Below are 19,089 nucleotides of genomic sequence, written 5' to 3'. Positions count from 1 at the left end.
CACCCCACCCACAAATCCTGACGTAAAAAGTAACAGCTAAATTCATGTAAACGGAAGTTAACTGCTAGAGACACATTTGTAATGATAAATGTTTAGTGATTTTGAAAGCAACAATAGGTGATTCAGCCAGCTTTCAAAAAAAAAATTGGAAACTAAACCCAGACCTTTCACCCTTAGTGTTAAAGAGGTATGAATTCAGAAACTGTAAACATGAGTGACTTGTGACTGAGGCAACTTCCTGTTCAAGAGGCATTTTGCTTTCCCCACCATAAGGCTGAATCAGGTAGATGGCAAGTATTGTCTTCAGACATCTTGTGGATACGTAGGGGACCTCTAAAAATGGAAAGGGAGAATGTGGCAGAAGGCCTGGGGATGACCATCTTTTAAGGAGCTTCAGGGGTTGCTATCCAAGAGGTAAAATGGATATTTTAAAGGGACAGAATGAGAGCAGCCCAGAGAGATCATGGAATGGAATTCAATGGAATGTTGTTAGAAATGATCAATTAAAAAGCTTTTGAGAGACTACTTCCCTGAAGGCATTCTTTAAACATATGCACAAAAAATTAGTTTGTCAAGTTCTTGGTCTCTTGGTATTAACACAACAATTGAAAAATTTAACACACGTTCATTTTTTTTGGTAAGAGAAAAAATACTGAGATTGTTTTTAATTGTCATCAATCATGGGGGGGGGGGGGGAACTGTCCATGTATTGGCAAGTTTCCATAACAATTTTGCAAAGTTATTGTTTCACATAATATCCAGAATTTGCTATGACTGAGGACAAAGAAAAGTGTACATCAAATTACTCCCCATTATGGAAGACAACTCAACTGAAAAGTCTGCGGGGAAAAATTATTAAATATTCTATTCATTTCAATTTGATTTTCTGATGGTAAAAATTCAGTACATTTACTCATTCTTAAAGTTTATATCCAAAATGGTAAGAGGCCTTCTGCAAAGCAAGCAGCAGAAGAAATAAATTTAAGACCGAAAAAAAAATCAGAAATGGAGACTTCTGGAAAGAACCTAGATTTGTTAATTCATTTTCACTCACTGGTTCTGTAAAGTTAGTGGGAAACAAAAGGAAGTCATTTGACATTTACAAAAGTGACAGCTGATAAAAGAGAACCTCAGAAGTGTTATAGTAAAAATAAAGAGTGCTAAGAGAAGATCTCTTTTATTGAATGAATAAAGTTAAGGTCGAGACCAACAGAAAAATCCACTGAGAGAATAAAGATTTTGAGAGGAACTTACAGGAAAAGAACCTGGGTATGATAGGATCTTTTAAGGAGAATGGGTATTTGAAATACAAATTTTAACTGGTGGTATGTCAAGACATTTGAACACCACAATCACCATATGATTAGTACTTTTCCATACTATTAAGGTGGCAGAAACTGTCCAAAACTAAGATAGAGAAGTGACTTTAAATTATGCAATTTTGACAGCTACTGTAGCATATCGGGGGTTTTTAGATTAACAACTAAAGGACAATTAAGTTTTAGACATTACCCATTCAACCTGTTATTGTCAAAGAAATAACATTTTACAGATGCTGCATATACAAAATGAATTTCCTGACTTGTGACTAAGGTGTCAACCATAAAAATGGATTAAAGTAGTATTCATTTCTTCAAGTATTTCTTCCACAGAAAAGTAAGTTTTCAAATAAGCATAGGTTTGTCATTTTATTACACATCCACCTGAAATTTGGAAGTCCACACACGTTAAACAGCTTTCCAGAAATTTTAAATTAAGCAATTTTTTCAAATATGGCTCTGCTGTGAACAAGAAGCCAAAGTCAGCCAATCAGACTGAGGTAATTTATTTAAAGGTGCTATACTTTGTTGGATAATTTAAATGAGGCTTAAAATGGTCTCTACTGCATGGGCAAGGTGCAGTGCTCAGCCCGAAGCAAGAGGGAGCCAAGCATGTGGTCACACATACAAGCTGAGAAGGTCAGAAAGAAATGACAAAAACTACAGTGCTTTTAAACTTGAAGTGGGCTATCACTGAAAAATTTAGTGTACTCTAAATTCACAGTAATCTCAGACCACAATCCACTCCAATACCTGGCAACAAATTGCACCAAAGTTAGCCAACACTGCTGGGTGGCCTAACTCACTGAGTTCACTCTTGAAGTACAGTATAAACCTGGAATGTAGAACATCAATACTGACACCCTGTCTAGATTGCCTCTGGAGGAGGCATCAGAAGAAGGCGAGGATCTGGAGAAAGACTTCTGAGTCATTCCTGCAGATGTTGTGCAGACGTGTTTGGGGCTAGAGAATCCAAAGCCCGAGGATGAAGTGACGGTAAAGGATGCAGTACAAAATCTGGTAAAAGGGGAGAGTGCAATAATCTCAGGGTACTCATAGGAGGAGATTCAAACTCTGCAATGAGAAGGTGACATTGGACCAGTCTTAGTGGCAGTCATGAGCCGAACAAGGCCAGACTGGAGATTGGGGCCAGATACCCCCAGTCTAAGAAGCTAGCCAGACAGTGGGAATGACTTACGTTACCCAGAACAGCACTCCACGGTGTAATCGATCCACCCCGAGATGGTGAAGAAGTGTGGCAGTTAGTGGTGCCTGTGTCACTATGCCATCAAGTTTATGAAGCCAGGCATGATCATGGGGGGCATTTTGGAGACAGGAGCACTCGAGGTGATGAAGAGAAACTATTACTGGCCCACAGTGGGTAGTGACGTGCAATCATGGATCCGTCAGTGCAAACTGTGCGCCCTAGCCAAGGATGCGTTTCCTCCCAACTGGGCCGCTTTGCCTATACTAATGTGACTGACCCAATGGAGGTCCTAGAGATGGATTACACATGGCTAGAGAGATCTTCAGAGGGGTATGAGAACATACTCGTTCTCACAGACGTGTTCATGATTCACTGTTGCAGTTCCAACTAAAAACCAGACAGCAAGGACAACGGCTGTAACCCTCATAAAACACCGGTTTGTGTGCTATGGTTGTCCAGCACTGTTACACTCAGATCAGGGGAGGATTTTGAATCAGAGGTGATATCTGAATTGTGTAAACTGTATGGCATAGCCAAACGCCTAACGCTCTCCTATCACCTGCAAGGAAACGCTCAGTACAAGAGATTTAACCGGACAATGCATGACCTCTAAGAACACTCCCACCTGAAAAGAAGCGAGCCTGCCAGGAACATCTCCCCGAGCTGGTGTTGGCCTACAACAGCCATGTCTGTTCGTCGACAGGTTACGTTCCTTTTTATCTCATGTTTAGGAGGGATCCCAGGGTGCCATTGAATATTCTGGACAGAGGGCCCTGAGGAGGATGAGGTGACCAATTTGGATGACTGGGTCAAAGGTCACCATGACAGGCTGAAGATAGCCTGTGAAGTTGCTCTCACTACAACTGAAAACTAGGAAAAGGACTTATGATCACAAGTCCAGTGGGGCTCTCATCAGGCCTGGTGACCATGTACTGGTTTGTAACCATAGACACCGAGGGCATAATAAAATACAGGACAAGTGGGAGTCAAATCCCCACATTATAGTTGCTCACTACAATCCCGAGCTACCAGTTTACACCATCCGGCCTGAACAAGGAGGTCCTGAGAGTGTAGTACATAGGGACCAGTTGAAACATTGCACTCATAGTCCAGTCATGGACCATAGAAGATGTAGATCAGTATGCCCTGAGGAGACTGAAACCAATTGGGGGATGGTTCTAGTCCCATAAACCGAATACAGAGGGGAACAGAGTGGGGCAAACCCTAACAAGAATAGCCAGATCCCTCAAACTGACCCAGTATTACCTGAGGACAGGGAAATAGAAACTGTGGGTAACAAACAACCCATCTTAAGAAGGTCCCAGAGGACTCATAAGGATGTACTTCCTGTTAGACTTAGAACCAATAATCATCTCTATGTAGTGTTTTAATGAATATGGTCATGTATAGTATGAAGTGGATGTGGAATGTTAAACGTTCTTTTGATAATTAATGAATTTTTGATATGACATGTGGATATATGTTATTACGATGGGGCCAAGATGTATTGGTGTGAATATTGTGGCTCTGGCAGAATTTTAGCAAGTGGGAATGTTGCCCCCTTACTAACATTCAGTGAGGATGTTTTGGTTGGCTAGCTCCCAGTACAAAGAGTCTCAGGGTCCTGATTTCCCATTGACCCTCTGACAGTCCCCAGGGGCAATGGGGAGAGGCCAACGCTCTAGGTCAGCCTGATTGACAGGGCAGGCAGGCTAATCAGGGAGTCAGTATGGGTCCTGTCCTCCGTGTGAGCTGGAATTGCCTGAGGCAGAGCTAAGGAGAAAGTAGGGGCCAAAGCAGAGCTGGGCCAGCCAGAGGTGCCAGAAAAGCAGCCTAGGAAGCAGGTCAGAGTTGGGAGCAGAGATGCAGCCACAGAGCCAGGTGTGCTGAGCAACTGGGGCCAGCCAAGGGGGGACCCTGGGCAAAGGGTCCAGCACAGAAAGACAGCCCCAGACAAGGGTCCTTGCAGGCCAGACTGGGAGGGGAATCTTAACCTGATGGGGGCTGACACTGGGAAGAATGGTCCCACCACCCAAAGCACAGAGGTATGTGGCCACCACCACTGCAAGTGTCCAACCCACAGCATCCCTGTAGTACAGCCAGGGCCAGAGACCTACAAGGAACAGACTGAACTATCCTGATATTCCAGAGACACTGTTTGTAATGTTCCCCACCACAGAGCGGGATGTTTTCCTTAATTTAAAAAAAAATTGTTGATTAAACAACTTGTATTTGTTTTAAATTGTATGTAATGGTCAGGGAAGTGCCCAGTGCGGAGAGAGTACCCTATATGGGGACACCCTAGCCCCTGTCCTAGGTGACCACAGAAGGGTTGGGGGGGTTGAGCCCTCCATGAATCCTGGACCCAGCCTTGTCGGGGTTACAAGGACCCTGCCAGACAGGAGAGTGGAAGGGGAGTCCTCTGGGAAAAGGAAGTGGGAGCAAGGACTCAGATCCTTTCCTGGCTTCTGCACTATCCTGGTGAAGTGGGCTAGCGAAAGTTCCCCACAAAGCAGAACCATTCCCCTGCTTACATTTACACTACCCCCATTTTAAAATATAAATCTCAAACTACAACAGATCATTCTTACATTTTTAAAAAACTATTTTAGAAATTATATCAAGACATATCAGGTAGACAGTAATGCATAACTAACATTGAAGCATGAAACCATTTATATTTCACATTTTTATTCATTTTTGCCATACTTGCTAGTTTTCTTTTATTTAAAAAAAGATTACTCCTGTCATAAATGGCATTAACACTACTACATTAGACCACGGAAATGCACTTCAACAAATTCAGCATTACAACTTTACTACAGGATCAAACCAAAGGGGAACTACAAAGAAATGTCCACATTACTCTTGGAAAGGGAACTTTTTCCACCAGCTGATTTATTTCAGTCTTGTGACAAAGCTTAACTAGTCACAACAGAATGTATTACACAACTAACGAGCAGTTATATTTTACAAGTCACTTACAGTTCAAGATTTATTTACTGTAAATTAAGTTTGATTTACTAAGGAGTGGTCTACACTAAAATAAGATCAAACCAGCTATATCACTCCAGGGTATGAAAAATCCACATTGCTGGGCAACACTATCACTAGAATTAAAGGCAACAATGCTTTTCCCACTAGCATATTCCCACCTTCTTCTCAAATCTTCTACACGAAAGTACCCACTTCAGTAGTTTGTGATCAAGTCAAAGACATTATTTATGCCACTAATCTTTCCTTGTAAGCACTACTATGCATCTTGTCCAATCTAGAATGTCAGACCAAATTAAAAATGTCATCTTTCATAAAAAACTGAAACCAAGTATTAATGTTCAACACAAAAAATTCTCAATCTACATTTTGCTTGTACATAAATTTGTGACACATTTATAGAAGAAAATCTCAAAGGATTTGTCAGAATATTGCCCTTATACATGGGTTTCATAGCTTAGTTCATGAAGTTAAGATGTTACATAATTTTAAAATACAGTACAAGTATCTTTTCAGTGATTTACATAATTACTATATATTCAGGAAAGTAACATAATTGAAGTCAAACGAATGTGTAACAAACAAAAGGTTTGCAATCAAGAACATTAAATCTACTACAAAAGGTTGGCTTGCAATGCATGTGTACAACCATAGAGTGTGGCAAGGAAGTTTAACTTCAAAATAGACAGATTCCATACAAAAGTTTACATAATTTCAGCTGAATCACATAATTGAGCAGTCACTGTCCACATGGATTAAGCCCAACATTTAGGTTCCAATTTAACAAATCCCAAAAGTAAAATAGTTCCAGTGATTTTTTTTTAAACTAAGTTTGCTTAAAATTAAGGGTTCCCTAGGAGGGCCATGAACTAACATGCTATTACCATTTTGTGAGTGCATGAAAATCAGAAAATGAAACTGATCAGTCTAGTTTCATTGTCCATATAAATAAACTACATAAACAATTAAAAGCTAGATTGCTAAAATATAGTTTTAAAATCTCACATTGAGACACAAGGGGATTTATATATTTTTATACTGTAAGTATACTTTAATTATCTTCCCTAAAGGTTTTGCTCTTTGGTACACTCCAGAGCCAATTCTTAATTCCATTTAACAACAATTAAGAAGTTTTTCATTAATAGGGTATTAGACTGGAAGCTTAATAAAAAAAGACAATGCCCTATCTTAATAAAAACGACAGAAGGAAGTATACAATCCACTGGATTTGACACTAGTTTAAATGCGGAATTAGCGTTTGGGACCCTTTTGCAAACAAGATCCGGAGAACTCAATATAATCCTTAACTACTTTCCACCACCCTCTTGGGTCATCACTTTGATCTGATTCTCTCAGACCCAATCCAAATCTCTTTATCAATCCTCACTGGCTCTTGCTCAATTGCTCCCAGCTCTGACCTAAGGGAAAAACAAACCATTTAAAAAACATTTAATTCTTACTGCTGTGATCCTCTGCCAGCATTAATCTGCTAGGACACAAACACCACTTTTCTTCACGAGCAACAACACTTAGAGAACAATTGTGGACCAAGGCCAACAGGACAAGTAGACTAATGTCTCAGACAACTGTGGAATTAATTTTTTTTTTTTAATCTTGCTACTTTAATCAGGCTATTGAAAGGTGAAAGTATGGGCAAGTGTGGACACATTTTTAAAAAGTAGTTAAATACATTATACAGTACCCAGAACCACTATGAACCCAAAGAATTATTTCATACCTACAACACTAAGTAAACAGTTTTTCATTTTAATTCTGCATTTGATCTTTCCTTTTGACCCCTAACTTGCTAAAAAAAATATTCTGCTTCCTATCTGAAGTTTCATATAAATTCTCTTCTGTCTAGAGAAAATGTGGCAAAAATTTAGTTTAATCTGAAACTATCTTCAGAGACAGGAGTTAGAACATTTCCCAGAATACCATATTCTAAAAAATAGCTTGGTCTTGATTAACTAAATAGATTGAGCTCCTTGTGTGTCTCATTATAGGATGTTTTGCAATCCTTCAGTCATTCTTGTGGCTCTGACTCTCCCCAAGTTTTCAAGCTCCCTCTTGGATTGACACGAGACTTGGACAGTGTTCCAGAAGCAGTTGCACCAGTGCCAAATACAGAGGTAGTATAACCTACCATGCTCAACACTCAATATAAGTGAATGGGCATGGATACCACCCTCTTGCACTCTTCAATACAGGATTGAGACATACTGGCATGGCTGTGTATGAGGAAGCATTTTTCTATAGATACATACCGTTTTGTATCTACAGATGAATGGATTTCAGTCTTGGCTCTTTCACAAGCACTAAGGGCTAGACTGACAAAGGGATTTAGGCTTTGCAACACACAGCATTGCACCACCTAATGTTTTAAGGTTAAGTAGATTTAGAAAGTTTAATTAAAACCTTGGAGGTAAGGGGGTGGAGGATCCTCTGCTATCCCACCCTACTCCCAAAGCTGTGTTCTCTCCTCTTGACTTCCTTGAACAGTTGCTATCCAGCAACACTCCAGTTTCTGCACTGGCCATGGACATTTTGGTATGTACATCCCTCCCACTAGCAAGGACTGGTGATGTGTCTTTATTCTCTACCTCTGCTCTTGAATTCAGCAGCTCCACTAGGAAAAACAGTCAATCCCTGGGTCAGTATTACTTTCTAGTTAGAAGTAAAATCAGCTAAGCTTCTTAGGCAGAAGAATACACATCTGCAATGCAGCATCCCCCCATGACTATGACAATTAATTTGTCAGGATTTAAATAAAAAAATAAAGTCCTAGGTCTAAAAAAGGAAAATAAAGAAATCTATGAATGCCATAAGCCCTATGACAATCTTAATTCTCTCAGTCATGTATGAAAGGATGTATGGCAGCTGGTGGCAGAAGAGCCTACAATCAGCTAAGCCTCAATTTCCTCTAAGGAAGAGCCCACAAGCTGCAAAGGTTTGGGGAAGCTGAATGAGAAGTAAAGGCAGGCCAAGCAACAAGAAAATTCAAGGGGAAAAAAGATAACTGGAAGGACAGATAAGGGTGGTAATCTTCAAACAATCTAAGATCTAGAGAAAAACAGAATGGTACAACTCACAATTCCACCTCCTTTCTTTCCATTCATTTCCAGGTGTCTGTCAGATGACATACTAGACAGAAAATAGAGGGCTATATTTACCATGTGTGTATCATGCATAGCAGAATGGGATTCTGATTGCACTTAGGGACTCCAACCACATTACAATTGCAATCCTCCAACACACTTTCCTCTTTTAGTCCTAAACAGGTCTCAACCTGTCAGTGCCCAAGTGCAAACATCGCCTCCTATTACCTTGACAACGTAATCTTATTAATGCCAGAATATATACCCCAGCCAACTACCTACGACCCTTTCGATCAACCAGTCAGTTTACATTCTCTATTACCAGAGCCAAGTTCAAAGAACTCATGAAAGAAAAAACTCCTTTACATTAAGTACCCACATCAATATTTTAAAATATTTGAGAAAGTTCCAAAGCAGTCTAAATAAATATTTATATCTTAAAAAGAGTTGTCAATTTACGACTCTATAACAATGTTTTGAAAATGGAAAGTTTGAAAGATAGGAAGCTTGTTCCACAAACAAATTTAACCCCAACCCTGTAACACACATCCTCCTCTGCCTATTCACCACAAATCTCTTTATTCCCAAACCTTCCCTTAATCATTAAGAACCACCTTTTATCAACTGAAGGCTCTCCTCTAGTTCACACAAACATTACAGCCTCACCTCCTATCCATATGCAGTCCAGACACACTACTCTCTCCCCTGTATTATTCCACTACAACAGAGAGAATCCAAATTAATTCATCCACTTTATATAAAGATTAAATTGACATTGCCTCTATTGCCATAGGCTTAGAAGATCCTAGCCTACAGGAACAGGCTTCACGTGCACCCACTCACTATATGGAAGTTGGCTGGTACAATTACATCTGCAAAATCATCTAAACATATTACTTGCATTCCTTATTATTTGTAGTACGATAGTGCCTACAACATCCCGGCACTGTCAATACACATGCACATGAAGCCAGTCCCAGCTCTAGTGAGTTTACAGTCTAAGGCCCCAATCCTGCAAACACACCAGTGGGACTAACCACAGGCTTAAAGAAAGTAGTAAATATTTGAAGGATCAGAGTCTAAGACAATACATGAAGCATGGTAGAAAATTACAATCAGAATATGTACATTATATAAATGTTTATATATAAACTGGATTTTAGTTACGGGAATATACATCAGTTACAACTGATTATGCTGTACAGGGAGACTTTGGCAAACCAGTAAAGTGCCTGACACCACTATTGCTTATTGCTAAAATTAGTCAAGTCAGCAGGCTGTAGATTGGTCATGCAGCAGCCTTAGCATAACCAAGGCAGGAGGGGAGGGGGTTTTGGGTGCCACAGACAAGGCAGCTTGACCCCAAGGCAGGCCTTCCTGCTAAGAATGTTGAAATTGCCGATATGTATTTTAGAAAAACAGGAAGCTTGTCTATAATGTACCCTGAGGAATGTGTCTGTCAGGGTCGCAAGGCATGGACACTGGAGAAAAAAAAGGAACCTGTTAATTGATGATCATAAGGAAACCTCTTGCTTGACCTTTAAAAACTGCTTGCTTTGCAAGTTTTCTTTAAGGGATATATCACTGTATTACTAATGTATAAATAAGTGGGGGGAGTTTGAGGTAGCTGGATTTCTCAGAAGGGGCTCTCCCTCTGGATGCATCTTGTGTTCCCCATCAGCAGACGGGCTGCTGCTGTGCCACTCGAGAGCCACACTCAGCTTTGGTAATTATCGAGGGTTGGGGTGTTTTTACTAATCTGTTGTGGATGTGTGTAAGTGCTTGAGAATAAGTAAAGTTTAGCTTTAAATGAAAGCACTCTGTTGCTGTCCTGCTTGTGCCAACCATCTATCGGTCCGACAGCCATATCTCCCCTGATTTATTTCCTGACACCACCTCGCACAGAGTAAAAGTTACCAAAAGCTTTGGGTTGAAAGAACCCCGGGTAACAATGCCATAGATTATCCATTGGCCAATCTCTTGTAGGCACTGAGGGCAACGTTTCAAGCAGAACGTTCTATGCAAAGAAAGCAGCACAGGCTAAAGTGCAAAATGATTGTAGATGAAAGTCAAAAATGTAGGCAACCAATGAAAGAATAGATGGGATTGAGGGTGTTAGGATATAGATATTCAGGCCTGTCTGTAAAGGCCTATACGCTAAGAATTTAGGTGTATTCTTATCACTTAGCTAGTTACAGAGATATAAAAGAATAAAAATCACTGTCTGCTGGTGTCAGGGCCTTCTCTTACTGTGACAGTCTGAGGCCCTGTTCTTAGGCTAATGCCTTTGGCTAAGCAGCAAAGGCAGCCATAAGCTGGGAAGCAAACAATCACATCCTCACATTCCAAACTAGTCACATGGAAAAGGTGCTATTGGGCTGTTAGGAATATAATTCTGTCCTGATAGTGCCTATCACCTCCAGAGAAAGGGAAGTGCCTAGAAAATGTAAAGGGAAACTTAGTTTGATAGCATCCTGTCTGGCAAAAACTCACTTATCAATAGCTGGGATGTGAAATCCTCATTTCTGTGTTGTTCTATCATTGCAGTCCCCATTTCCCTATTGTTTGTCTGTATAATTTTCTGGTTCTGTGATTGTTTCTGTCTGCCGTATAATTAATTTTGCTGGGCGTAAACTAAGGTGGTGGGATATAATTGGTTAAATCATGTTACAATATGTTAGGATTGGTTAGTTAAATTTCAGTAAAATGATTGGTTAAGGTACAGCTAAGCAGAACTCAAGTTTCACTACATAGTCTGCAGTCAATCAAGAAGCAGGGGGGGAAATTGGAATCATGTTTCCCTAAGGGGGGGGGGGGGGTGTAATGGGAACAAGGACACAGGTAAGGTTCTGTGGTGTCAGACCTGGGAAGGGGGACACTAAGGAAGGAAACTGGCATAATGCTTGCTGGAAGTTCACCCCAATAACCATTGAATTGTTTGCACCTTTGGACTTCAGGTATTGTTGCTCTCTGTTCATGCGAGAAGGACCAGGGAAGTAAGCAGGTGAAGGAATAAGCCCCCTAACAGAGGGCAATACAACAGGTCAAGGGAAGAGTTCAGAGAACCAAAAGTTCTAAATGGCTTAAATAGCACAGACAATAAATTTGAACTTGATATGGGAAAAACTGAAGGGGTCAAATGGAGACCAGAGCACTCAAATCCCTCCAGTAGGCTTTTACAGTGATAGCTGACTTGAATCGGTTATTTCACTATACATATGCCTGGTTTTTGGCAGTGAAGACATAGCTAAAGATGACTCCAAGGTTATGGGCTGGGTATAACAATATATCATTAATCCCGATCAGTTAACAGCGACAGAGAATAGGAATATTCAGGAAGGTCTGGCAAGATAAGAAGTTCATGTAACTGACTACAAGTGAAAATGAAATGAAGTTTCAAGCTGTTGCAATACACATGATGTGTGCCTAATCCCCATTAGGTAGAAATATATTAATCTTGTGGTCACGCCTAGTGGTAAACCAGATTGGGCTCCATTGTGCTAGATGCTGTACAGACGTAGAAAGGGGCACCTTCTTGTCCCAAGATCTTACAATCTAAAACATGAAGCATCAGAGTTAAGGTAGTTTGCAAACCTTAACTCCAGTATTTTTTAGATTTCTATGTAATATAGAAATGTTTTCAATTAACTAATAGCTGTAGTTTGTTTAAAAAAAATTGGGGGAGAGGGAGATTTGGGAATTTTATATTTGAAACTCTAGATATACAATTCCCACTATTACATGAAAATGCAGTTTTTAATCTTTATGGTATAACACCAGTGACATTCCTAGAAAACAGATACAATATCAATACCATTTCTGAATTTCAAGTCTTAAAATGAATTGACCATTCCATTAAAATCAGTGTCTATACTGAATCCTTCATGTTGCCATAGGTTACATCTGCTAAAGGAGAGAGAAGTATTAGCTCTAATGCACAGGAGCCCAACCTATGGTCCGCAGGCCATATATGGTCAACCATGAGGTCTGTGGCCTTCGTTAACATCATATACTAGCATTTTGTCATCATGTTAATTAGTTATGTGTCATATGTTTTCCCCATTTTCTATAATTGATATGTTTTATGCACTGATTACTTTACTTTGTTTTTAAATAAACAATACTGTACATAGAAACAGCCTATCTGTTTGGCCCTCACAAGGTTGTGTTTAGGGTTATTGGCCCTCCTGTGTAGTAAGGTTGGGCACCACAATGCAATTGAAAACTGTGATGCTCTGTACCTTGATTGTGTGGTATCCAATGCAAAGTTTGTCATGTCGGGTGTCTTCAGAAAGCTCATGATGCACTGAGCATTGTTATAATAATGTTATAGGTTATAATTTCATGTATATAGGTATGAGGCTGAAAATGTGTCCTCGTGGCTTAAAACAAGCCCAGGCAAAACTCTCCAGGAGCGGAGGGGCAGTTCATACCTCATCAGGGCACGTATAGGACAAACCCAGCCAAGAGGAAAGAAAACATGATAAAAGGGAGAGACATTAGCCATGCTCTCTCTTCCACCTCCCTCTACAGAAACCACCACCAAGTGACTGAAGCACTGATCAAAGGGGAGAGCCTGGCTGAAGGGCAACCAGCCAGCCTCTGGTGAGAAGTATCTAAGTTCTTAAGGGTACTGAAAGTGTTAAGATCAGCTTAGAATGTGTTTTGCTTTTATTTCATTTGCTCAAATCTGACTTCTTGTGCTTTGATTTATAATTACTTAAAAATCTATTTTTTGTAGTTAATTTGTTTATTCTACCTGAAGCAAGGTGTTTGGTTTTAAATGTGCCAGAGACTCTCCCTGGCACCGGTAACACAGTTGTCTAAGCGATAACAGCACAATAAAGATAATGGATTTCAAGAAGGCAGACTTTAGCAAACTCGGGGAGTTGGTAGGTAAGATCTCCTGGGAAACAAGTCTAAGGGGAAAAACAGTTCAAGAGAGTTGGCAGTTTTTCAGAAAGACATGATTAAGGGCACAAAAGCAAACAATCCCGCTGAGTACAAAAAGATAAGTATAACGAGATCACCCCATCTTAACCAGGAGATCTTCAATGATCTGAAACTCAAAAAGGAGTTCTACAAAAAGTGAAACTAAGTCAAATCACAAAGGAAGAAAACAAACACAAATATGCAGGTACAAAATTAGAAAGCCCAAGCCGCAAAACGAGATTAAACTAGCTAGAGACAAAGTGTAACAAGAAAACATTCTATACATACATTAGAAGGAAGAGAAAGGACAAGGTAGGCCTGTTACTCAATGAGGTGGGAAAAATAACAGAAAATGTGGAAATGCAGAAGTGCTAAATGACTTTTGTTTCACTTTTCACCAAAAAGGTTAGTAGCAATTGGATGTCTAACAGTGAATGCCAGTGAAAATGAGGTAGGATAAAAGGCTAAAATACGGAAAGAACAAGTTAAAAATTACATAGGCCTTGTCTACACTACACAGTTTTGTTGGCAAAAGGCAGCAGAGGTGCACACATTACAATGCTCTTCCCACCATAGAATCATAGAATATAAGGGTTGGAAGGGACCCCAGAAGGTCATCTAGTCCAACCCCCTGCTTGAAGCAGGACCAATTCCCAGTTAAATCATCCCAGCCAGGGCTTTGTCAAGCCTGACCTTAAAAACCTCTAAGGAAGGAGATTCTACCACCTCCCTAGGTAACGCATTCCAGTGTTTCACCACCCTCTTAGTGAAAAAGTTTTTCCTAATATCCAATCTAAACCTCCCCCACTGCAGCTTGAGACCATTACTCCTCGTTCTGTCATCTGATACCATTGAGAACAGTCTAGAGCCATCCTCTTTGGAACCCCCTTTCAGGTAGTTGAAAGCAGCTATCAAATCCCCCCTCATTCTTCTCTTCTGCAGGCTAAACAATCCCAGCTCCCTCAGCCTCTCCTCATAACTCATGTGTTCCAGACCCCTAATCATTTTTGTTGCCCTTCGCTGGACTCTCTCCAATTTATCCACATCCTTCTTGAAGTGTGGGGCCCAAAACTGGACACAGTACTCCAGATGAGGCCTCACCAATGTCGAATAGAGGGGAAAACTCACGTCCCTCGATCTGCTCGCTATGCCCCTACTTATACATCCCAAAATGCCATTGGCCTTCTTGGCAACAAGGGCACACTGCTGACTCATATCCAGCTTCTCGTCCACTGTCACCCCTAGGTCCTTTTCCGCAGAACTGCTGCCTAGCCATTCGGTCCCTAGTCTGTAGCTGTGCATTGGGTTCTTCCGTCCTAAGTGCAGGACTCTGCACTTATCCTTATTGAACCTCATCAGATTTCTTTTGGCCCAATCCTCCAATTTGTCTAGGTCCTTCTGTATCCTATCTCTCCCCTCCAGCGTATCTACCACTCCTCCCAGTTTAGTATCATCCGCAAATTTGCTGAGAGTGCAATCCACACCATCCTCCAGATCATTTATGAAGATATTGAACAAAACCGGCCCCAGGACCGACCCTTGGGGCACTCCACTTGATACCGGCTGCCAACTAGACATGGAGCCATTGATAACTACCCGTTGAGCCCGACAATCTAGCCAGCTTTCTACTCACCTTGTAAAACTCTTTCTACCCACCAACAAAACTCTCCTGCTTTGCTGACAAAATATAACCACCTTGACAAGGCGTAGAGCTTTTTGCAGCAAAGTTAAATCGACAAAAAGTCAGTGTAGACACTGCATTCATTATGTCACCGTAATTGGCCTCTAAGAGGTCACAATGCTCACCGTGACTGCTCAGCTCACCGTTTTGAACTCTGCTACCCCACATCCAGCTACACAGGCACGTGCCCGTTCCAATTCAAAGCACCAGGAAGTTTTGAAATTGCTCAGCATGGAGAGCTACTGTCCAGCTGAGCATGCCGGCTCCTGGCAGCAAACACACTCCTCCCTGGACTACAGGGGAGGAAGTGGATCTCCTTGGTCTGTGGGAGAACTCAAATGGAATCAAAACACTATCACAGAATCCTGCTTTCCCCAGCACTAGGATCACAGTGGCAGGCAGGGTAGGCTGCTGTTGGGGAGGGGTGGAAGGAAGACTCCTGATGGGCTGTGCAGAGCCAGGGAGGGAGGTGGGGGCTGATGTCGGAGTGTCCCTCTCCTCTCTTCCATGTAGCAGTCTCCGCTGAGTTGGGGTGAGAGGACAGGGGGACACCAGCTGTTTATGCACCAGCCTCTGCCTCAGGATTGGTTGCTTCCGGCTGCTGCCCGAACAAGTGTTCAGACTGGTGAATGCTATACTTAAAGAGACAGCATGCCAACATACTCACTCTCCCCCCAACACACACACACACACACACACACTCCCTGTCACATGCTTTCCTCCACACTTCTGTGGGCTTCTTGTGTTAGTGTTCAATGTCAGTTTGGTCATATTTGAGTGCTATTTTCAAAAGTGATTTAAAATGTGTAACTTTTCAGACTCAAATATGACCAAACTGACATTGCTGAACACTAACACAAGAAGCCCACAGAAGTATGGGGAAAAGTGTGTGATAGGGAGTGTGTGTGTTGGGGGAGAGTATGTTGGCATGCTGTCTCTAAGTAGAACATTCACCAGCCTGAACACTTGTTCAGTCAGCAGCCGGAAGCAACCAATCCTGAGGCAGAGGCTGGTGCATACATCAGCATAACTTGCATCAACAAAACTCTGTAGTGTAGACATAGCTTTAGACAAGTTAGATGTTTTTCAAGTCACCAGGGCCTGATGAAATTCATCCTAGAATACTTAAGGAGCTGACTGAGGAGATATCTGAGCCATTAGCAATTCTCTTCAAAAAGTCAGGGGAGAGATTCCAGGGGACTGGAAAAGGGCAAATATAGTGCCAAAAGGGAAATAAGGACAACCCAGGGAATTACAGACCAGTCAGCTTAAATTCAGTACCCAGATAGATAATAGGGGCAAACTATTAAGCAATCAATTTGCAAACATCTAAAAGATAATAAGGTGATAAGTAACAGTCAGCATGGATTTGTCAAGAACAAACGGTGTGAAACCAACTTAACAGCTTTCTTTGACAGGTAACAAGCCTTGTGAATGGCGGGGAAAGCAGTAGATGTAGTATATCTTGACTTTAGTAAGGCTTTTGGTACAGTCTCACATGACTTTCATAAACAAACTAGGGATATAAAACCTAGATGGAGCTACTATAAAGTGAGTGCATAACTGGTTGGAAAATGGTTCCCAGAGAATAGTTATCAGTTGTTTACAGTCAAGCTGGAAGGGCATATCAAGTGGGTTCCACAGGATCAGTTCTGGGTCCAGTTCTGTTCAATATCTTCATCAGTGATTTAGACAACAACATAGAGTACACATATAAAGTCTGCAGACAATATCAAGCTGTAGGGGCTGCAAGTGCTTTGAAGGACAGGATTAAAATTCAAAATGATCTGGACAAACTGGAGAAATGGTCTGAAATAAATAGGATGAAATTCAATAAGGACAAATGCAAAGTACTCCACTTAGGAAGGAACAAGCAGTTGCACACAGACAAAATGGGAAATGACTGCCTAGGAAGGAGTACTGCAGGAAAGGGATCTGGGGGTCATAATGGAGCACAAGCTAAACATGAGTGAACAGTACAACACTGTTGCAAAAAAAGAACGTTCTGGGACATATTAGCAGGAGTGCTGTAAGTAATTATTCTGTTCTACTCCATGCTGATCAGGCTTCAGCTGGAATATTGGGTCCAGTTCTGGGCACCACATTTCAGGAAAGATATGGACAAATTGGACAAAGTCCAGAGGAGGGCAACAAAAATGATAAAAGGTCTAGAAAACATGACCTCTGAGGAAATAATGAAAAAATTAGGTTTGTTTAGTCTGGAGAAGACAGAGGGGACATAACAGTTTTTGAGTACATAAAAGGAGGAATGAGAAAAACTGTTCTTAACCTCTGAGGAGAGGACAAGAAGCAACAGTCTTAAATTGCAGCAAGGGCGGTTTAGGTTGGACATTAGAAAAAACTGTGTCACGGTGTTTAAGTATTGGAATAACTTGCCCAGGGAGGTTGTGGAATCTCCATCACTGGAGATTTTTAAGAGTAGATTAGACAAACATCTGTCAGGGATGTTCTAGATAAGGCTTGGTCCTTTCTTGAGTGCAGGGGACTGGACTAGACGACCTCTCAAAGTCCTTCCAGTCCTACAATTCTACATCAATTCATGTTACTAATTTCTTCCAATATCTTCTCTAGCTATTTAAGGGGCAAACTGGCATGCTCTAACATGAGTGTCTCATAATCCATCTTCCTTGTGTTACAGCCATTTTACCAGCCAAGGTGATGTCAGGTGAGGAAACAAAAGCAGATGGAGTTATTCATTGCTAAAAACAGGGAGCATGTGCATCAAAGGAATAAATATTGCAGCTGATTATACAATAATATTCAAGATGGGGAGTTTCTAAGGAGAAAGACCTTGTCCTATGCCTGTAGAGATGCCAGCAAACAGCACTGTCATTTCTTGAGGTTAAAGCTTTAGAAGCAAAAAAAAAAAAAAAAAAAAATCAGGAATTTAGCTACCTTACTCATATGTTCTTAGGCAGCCACCAATGCTGTGTATGCCATCTCCCTTATAAACACTCTCTCAGGTGCCACTAGTACGCCTTTTCTTTTTGCAAATACAGACTAACACGGCTGCTACTCTGAAATCTCTCAGACAGAAACCGTCACTGTGTCAATTACCATGGCAGGACTACAGAGCAACATGGACCCCCAGCTTCAACCCACTGCACAGAGACCGCAGCCAACTTGCCCCAGGCACGCACGAGGGGCTCGGCGGGGAGTAACACCTGCACATGACCCGCTCCCCGCCGCACAGCGCCCCAGGAGACAGGCGCAGAGAAGCCCATAGCCCCTGGCAGGCCAGGAGAGCGTGGAAACAGGCACAGCACCACTGCGGACACCGGCAGCGCCCACAGGCGCCACAGCCCCCAGGCTCGGGGGATACTGACACCCCTCCCCCCCAACACAAGAACTACCGCGCCCCCCCAGCGCTGACTCCAGACCAGACGCTCCCCATCCTCGCAGTCCCAGGGCCCGGGCGGCAGCTACCGTCACGTAGCGCCCGGGCGAGCCTGCCCCGTCCGGTGTCCCTCCGCCGTACCTGGCCGCGTAGCGCCGCCTGCTGCTCCCGAGGGAGGCGCTCGCGCACCCTCCTGCTCCGAGTCATGGGCAGGGCCCAGACGCTTGCGCGGGGCGGGGTCCCACTTCCTCTCGCAGGCGCTCGCTCAGCCGGCCCCACCCCATTCCGCGCGTGGGCGGGGCTTCCTCCCGCCCATGCGCACAGCAGCCACGCCACTTCCGCCACGCCGTGGCCCACTTCCGGTACTGTCCGCGGCTGGGGTATCCCACGCTGTCTCTCCCCGCAGGGCCCGGCCCCGCTCCTGGCAGCTCCCGCGCGGAAGCCTGCGCCCCTCACTCTAAGGGGGCGCCCCGCAAAGCTTGGCCCCGGGGCAGGCAGCA

General features: G+C 42.4%; 1 protein-coding gene across 2 annotated transcripts in view; it reads right to left on the bottom strand.

Moving 5' to 3' along the window:
* The window catches only part of CLCN3 (chloride voltage-gated channel 3), a 127,957-nt gene extending 109,074 nt beyond the window's left edge, over nucleotides 1-18,883 (bottom strand). The window contains exon 1 of one of the 2 annotated variants that reach the window (XM_048847682.2): nucleotides 18,731-18,883. The gene's annotated coding sequence lies outside the window, so the exon portion shown is untranslated. The remainder of the gene's footprint in view (nucleotides 1-18,730) is intronic. The other variant, XM_048847685.2, reaches the window with a different exon arrangement.
* Between the last annotated feature and the right edge of the window lie 206 nt (nucleotides 18,884-19,089).

This window comes from Caretta caretta, chromosome 4 (assembly GCF_965140235.1).
Source record: "Caretta caretta isolate rCarCar2 chromosome 4, rCarCar1.hap1, whole genome shotgun sequence".
NCBI lineage: Eukaryota > Metazoa > Chordata > Testudines > Cheloniidae > Caretta > Caretta caretta.
This window is presented reverse-complemented; position numbering and strand designations above follow the sequence as displayed.